The sequence below is a fragment of the Schistocerca cancellata genome, chromosome 4 (genome assembly GCF_023864275.1).
Source record: "Schistocerca cancellata isolate TAMUIC-IGC-003103 chromosome 4, iqSchCanc2.1, whole genome shotgun sequence".
Lineage (NCBI taxonomy): Eukaryota > Metazoa > Arthropoda > Insecta > Orthoptera > Acrididae > Schistocerca > Schistocerca cancellata.
The window spans coordinates 369590902-369596693 of NC_064629.1; positions in this window are offsets into that span (position 1 = coordinate 369590902).

The window sequence follows — 5792 nt, forward strand, 5'->3', positions numbered from 1 at the left end:
CTATATCTTTCCGTAAGAGCTCTGATTTCCCTTACTTTATCGTGGTTATCTTTCCTCCCTATGTAGGTCGGTGTCAACAAAATATTTTGGTATTCGGAGGAGAAAGTTGGTGATTGGAATTTCGTGAGAAGATTCCGTCGCAACGAAAAACGACTTTCTTTTAATGATGTCCAGCCCAAATCCTGTATCATTTCTGTGACACTCTCTCCCATATTTCGCCATAACACAAAACGTGCTGCCTTTCTTTGAACTTTTTCGATGTACTCTGTCAGTCCTATCTGGTAAGGATCGCACATTGCTCAGCAGTATTCTAAAAGAGGACGGACAAACGTAGTGTAGGCAATCTCCTTAGTAGGTCTGTTACATTTTCTAAGTGTCCTGCCAATAAAACGTTGTCTTTGGTTAGCCTTCCCCACATCATTTTCTATGTGTTCCTTCCAATTTAAGTTGTTCGTAATACCTAGGTATTTAGCTGAATTTACGGCTTTTAGATTACACTGATTTATCGTGTAACCGAAGTTTAACGAGTTCCTTTTAGCACCCATGTGGATGACCTCACACTTTGCGTTATTTAGGGTCAACTGCCACTGTTCGCACCGTTCAGATATCTTTTCTAGATCGTTTGGCATTTTGTTTTGATCTTCTGATTACTTTATTAGTCGATAAACGACAGCGTCATCTGCAAACAACCGAAGACGGCTGCTCAGATTGTCTCCCAAAACGTTTATATAGATAAGGAACAGCAAAGGGCCTATAACACTACCTTGGGGAACGCCAGAAATCAGTGTCCGTTGAGGAGGCAGCTAGTCGGCAGCAGGTAGCGGCGTCGTAGTGTAGTAATCCGCCGCACGTGGAATTTTACGAGAGTTTCTAGATAACGTCGAAAAATGACCGGAGCGCTAGCTATTCCAAATGGGAGGCGATTATATTGATACAGGCCGAAAGATACATTGACGACCATTTTCTGTCGGCATTCCGCATCGAAGGGGAGGTGGAGATAGGCATCCTTGAGATCAGTCGTGGCAAAAATAGTACCACCTGCTAAGCGAAATGTCATCGATTTTAAGGATGGAGAGCTGATCGTGGTGGAAAATTCCCACAGATTCGCATGCCGCCATTTGGCTTGTCGACCAGGACGATAAGCAGCGGCCACCGATTATTAGAAAAAAATGGTTCAAATGGCTCTGAGCACTATGCGACTTAACTTCTGAGGACATCAGTCGCCTAGAACTTAGAACTAATTAAACCTAACTAACCTAAGGACATCACACACATCCAAGCCCGAGGAAGGATTCGAACCTGCGACTGTAGCGGTCACGCGGTTCCAGACTGAAGCGCCTTTCACCGCACGGCCACACCGGCCGGCACCGATTATTAGAGACTGGGATAAGGGCGCCTTCGTATTACAAACGCTAGCGCTCGAGGCGCAGATTGCTAGCGAGGGCGAAGGGCACGTTACGCGTTTTGGAAAATTTGGGGCAGCAGATGGAAGAAGGGTGATATGGGCCCCAATATCTTAGACGCCTGAGTCGGGCAGAGAAAACACCAAACTAAAACGGTCAAGCAAGTCGTCCAGGAGATCTGACACTCCGAAAGAATGGGCGATAGGCGTGGAATCGTCCATCTCGATGCGTGACGCGTAGTAGATCCATCCCCAATAAAGTTACAGGCCCTGGGGAGTCCACCACTAGGACGCGCGTCTCAATCCAGTGAGTGCCATACTGGACAGCAGCCGCGAACTGGCCTAAAAAACGGATGATGCCATTACTGTACGACAGCATCTGGAAATTAATGGGTTGGAGGGGTGAAGCACCTACCATCTGATAGGAGCGCCAGCCAGTGTTTGTGGCAGTGGAACCCGTGTCATTTTGCACGTGAGAGGCGCACAAGGAATGGAGGCCGTCAGGAAAAAACTCTTTGTGGTTAGGGGAAACACTGAGAGTACATAAACGACTTCGAGGAAAGTCTCGTCTCCAGCCGCTGTTTCATCACATGCTGGATCGATGAGCATGTAGTCAAATGGTTCAAATGGCTCTGAGCACTATGCGACTTAACTTCTGAGGTCATCAGTCGCCTAGAACTTAGAACTAATTAAATCTAACTAACCTAAGGACATCACACACATCCATGCCGGAGGCAGGATTCGAACCTGCGACGGTAGCGGTCGCTCGGCTCCAGACTGTAGCGCCTAGAACTGCACGGCCACTCCGGCCGGCTCAGCATGTAGTCCAGAGACATTTTGTTGCACTGACAGACCTCCGCCTTGTGGCCTGATTTGCTACACACCGTACATTCCGCCCACCGCTAACGTCATTGGTGACACAAAACACTGGCTACAGGACGGTATTTGCCGCGGTCGGCGCTTTAGTGCCTCATCGCTGTGAGACAGTTGCCAGTCTGAGCTGCCATGTGGTGCGAAACGACGGGTCGCCCTAGCAGCAAAAACCTGACACTGGTCGTGCAGAGCTGCTGCCAAACGCACCAACAGCTCAAAAGCCCTGATGAGTGGAAAACATGTCTCTAGAAAGGGGTCCTTCAGTTTTAACTAGTCCGCCCGGAGCGTGTCGTCCGGGGAATGCACCAATATCATAACCCTCACTAAAGCGGCCGCTTAAGACTTTCGGCAGGAAGGATTCTGACATACGAAACGACAGTCCCGCGAGAGGCCCTGCAAGTGGGCAATCAATTTCGTGTAAGACTGTCCAGCGAGTTTGTGGCAACTGAAGAATTTGAGGCGGGCTGCAGAGACGTGCACCTGGGAATCAAAATAAGCACACAAACTGGACCTGACCTGGTCGTAAGGAAGGGTGTGGAGTGCAACCTCCGGGTTCAGTCGTTGTACGAGTCCAGCGTAAGCTAAGAAGAATGCGTGCTGCTCTCCTGCTGTATGCTGATGATGTTCTACTGACTACTGAAGACAAGAACACCCCGCAACGGCAAAGCGGATGTTCGTCTGCAGCTATGGCTCGACGGGAACTGACAGCACGGCGGTGCGCGGGCCTAAATACTGTCAGGTAATTGGATATCACAGGAGCTATTTTAGGTCATGTGGGTCGCGGATGGAAATTCCACGACCCCTGGTGGCGCTGCTAGGGAACTCCTGTAAAACTGTTTTCAGAACGGGTGCGTGAAATGTAGGCAACCTGCGACATTGTGGTGCTATGTGGGTTGCCAGCCGTACAGGCGGAGCGCAGCATTATGCCAGTTTGCCCTCCGATAGCATGAAGTACCCGAAGAATTGAATGCGCCCCACTGCTCTTCCACAATCCTAAAAGTCGAGTACATTCTGGTACTGGGGTATCAGATTACTTTCCTGTTTCAATGGCTGTCCACCAAGGACTTGCTCTTTGTCTCCTTCTTTTCATATTAATAATGGATATAGTCACTATCGATCTTCAGAACTTAGCTCTTTGGACCCTGTTTTTTGCTGATGATGTTCTACTGGCTACTGAATACAAGAATGCCCTGCAACAGCGAGTCCAAGTATGAAGTAACTGCCTTGAACACTCCAGACTACACCTCAATGTAACGAAAACTAAATACTTGTCAACAAACATAAATAATACGGACACGCTCAAGATTGACGTTATAGACCTGCCAAAGACAAACATCTTCAAGTACATTCGCTCGCAAATCGCTGCCGGGGCTCATTCGTTCCTGAAATGACAAACCGCGTGTGCAATGCATGGCTTAAATGCTGGGAATTGATTTGTGCGCATTATAAGAAGAAGATCTCAGACTTAAGATCATATACCACTCTGCTATCCGCCCAGCTGTCTTGTACGGAGCAAAACGTTGCCTCGCAACAACAGAAGCACAGCAACGACTTGCCATAATGAAAACCTAAATGCTTCGATGGTCATCTGTACTATCACTGCATGATCATGTGGCCAACGACGAAATACGCAGGCGGTACGGAGGGATACCTATCGTTCAGAAGATGAAGTAAATCAGTCTAAGTGGTATGGTCACATACTTCGAGCAGACTAACATACAACAGCAAAATCCGGTTTTCGTTGAAAGTGGATGGCGAACGACCTCCTGGGAGACCGAGGTGACATTAGCTAAATACCGTCCATGTAGACCTCTAGATAGCGAGCCTCCTGACCGACTCACCACAAGAGCGCGTCAAATGGAGGCAGAGAGCCAAATGGGCGGACCCCGCTACGCTGCAACACAAACGCTGAGGAAGAATTAGAAGAAGACTGATGTTCCTTACAAAATAAAACTGCACTACGCAAAAACTTGCGCTCAAAGTACAAAAAATTCAAAGTTTTACTCAGTTTAAGTAGGGGACTGCGATATGTAATTTGAGCCTTCCGATAGTTTTGGTAAAATTTGACACCTAAAACTGAAATTAATAGTAATCTAAAAGAGATGTTTGTGTCAGAAGCACAGTTCTTTATGTTTACCATATTATTAAGATTTCGAGGCTGTGTCTTCCACTAATTTCCGTGCTACACGTCAAAGTTGGAGAAATCAGTGGTGACAATTTTCAGTCATCTTGTGATTGCAATAGCATTTTTACAAAAGAAGTATATTGCTTGTTCGTTAGCAGTTCTGCAGAGAATTTATTTGTTATTAACCCTCCGACAGTCGCGCATGTATCTGTGAGATACATGACCTACTTTTTCTCTAATATTACCGCAATGAACAGTGGTAACGATTTTCTGGCCCATGACATCTCGTATCATACCTTTCTTATTGCTTCATAGGAATTTCAGTCTTATCCCGATACTGACAAGGTCATAAATGAGTCAGGTGTGGGAACGTGTACTGCCTGTATCTCTCAGATACAGCGCGCCTACTCGGGTAACGCTTTGTCGCCGCTAATGACTGCAGCTGTTGCATTGTTTGCAGCGTACGCAAATCGGCAGTTGCGTTGTTGTCTTCTAAATGAAGCAACGTTTCGTTGTAGCTACGTGTACTCTCTTTCAAAATGAGTAAACGATATGATCTAGAAAATCCTAAGGATTTGGAAGAAGTACATCGCCTTCTTCTCGACGACGAGGTATCCATTGAAGATGAAGATGTTCTTGCAGAAACTGATTCAGAAACCGAAGATATACTCGAAACACGATCTGTAGACTCAGACACACATCATGAATTTGATGAAGAGGAAAATAATGAAGCGCAGGAAACTGATGAACATTACTATTTTGGTGAGTAGAAAAGACAATAAATATGCTTTCAGATGTAATAATAACAATATCTAATAATGGTGTAATGTACTTATTTTTTTATTTTAGGTAAGGATGGAACTAAATGGAGGGAAGTGCCTTGGAAAGCAACACAGACACGGCCTCATAATATACTAACCAAACTGCCTGGGGTAGTTGGAGACGCAAAGAAAATGGTAACTGAAATTGACTGCTGGAGCCTATTCATCAGTAATGATATCCTAGATCTAATTGTGGTCAACACTAACAGGCGTATAGCTGATCTAAAAGGAAACTTTGTTCGCGAGAGTGACTGCAAGGACACAGACGCAATTGAAATAAAAGCCTTTCTTGGCTTGTTATACCTTACTGGTGTGTTCCGTGGTGGGCGACCGAATGTTCACGACTTCTGGACAGCAGATGACCTTGGTCTGAATATTTTTAGAATGACCATGTTCGAAAAACTTTTCCTGTTCTTAATAAGATGTGTTCTTTTTGATGATGGAGCCACAAGACAAGAACGGCGCAAGTCACACAAATTAGCAGCCGTGAGGGAAATGTTCACCATGTGTTTGAATAACTGCAAGACACATTACTCCCTCGGTCAGAACGTCACAGTTGATGAGCAGCTAC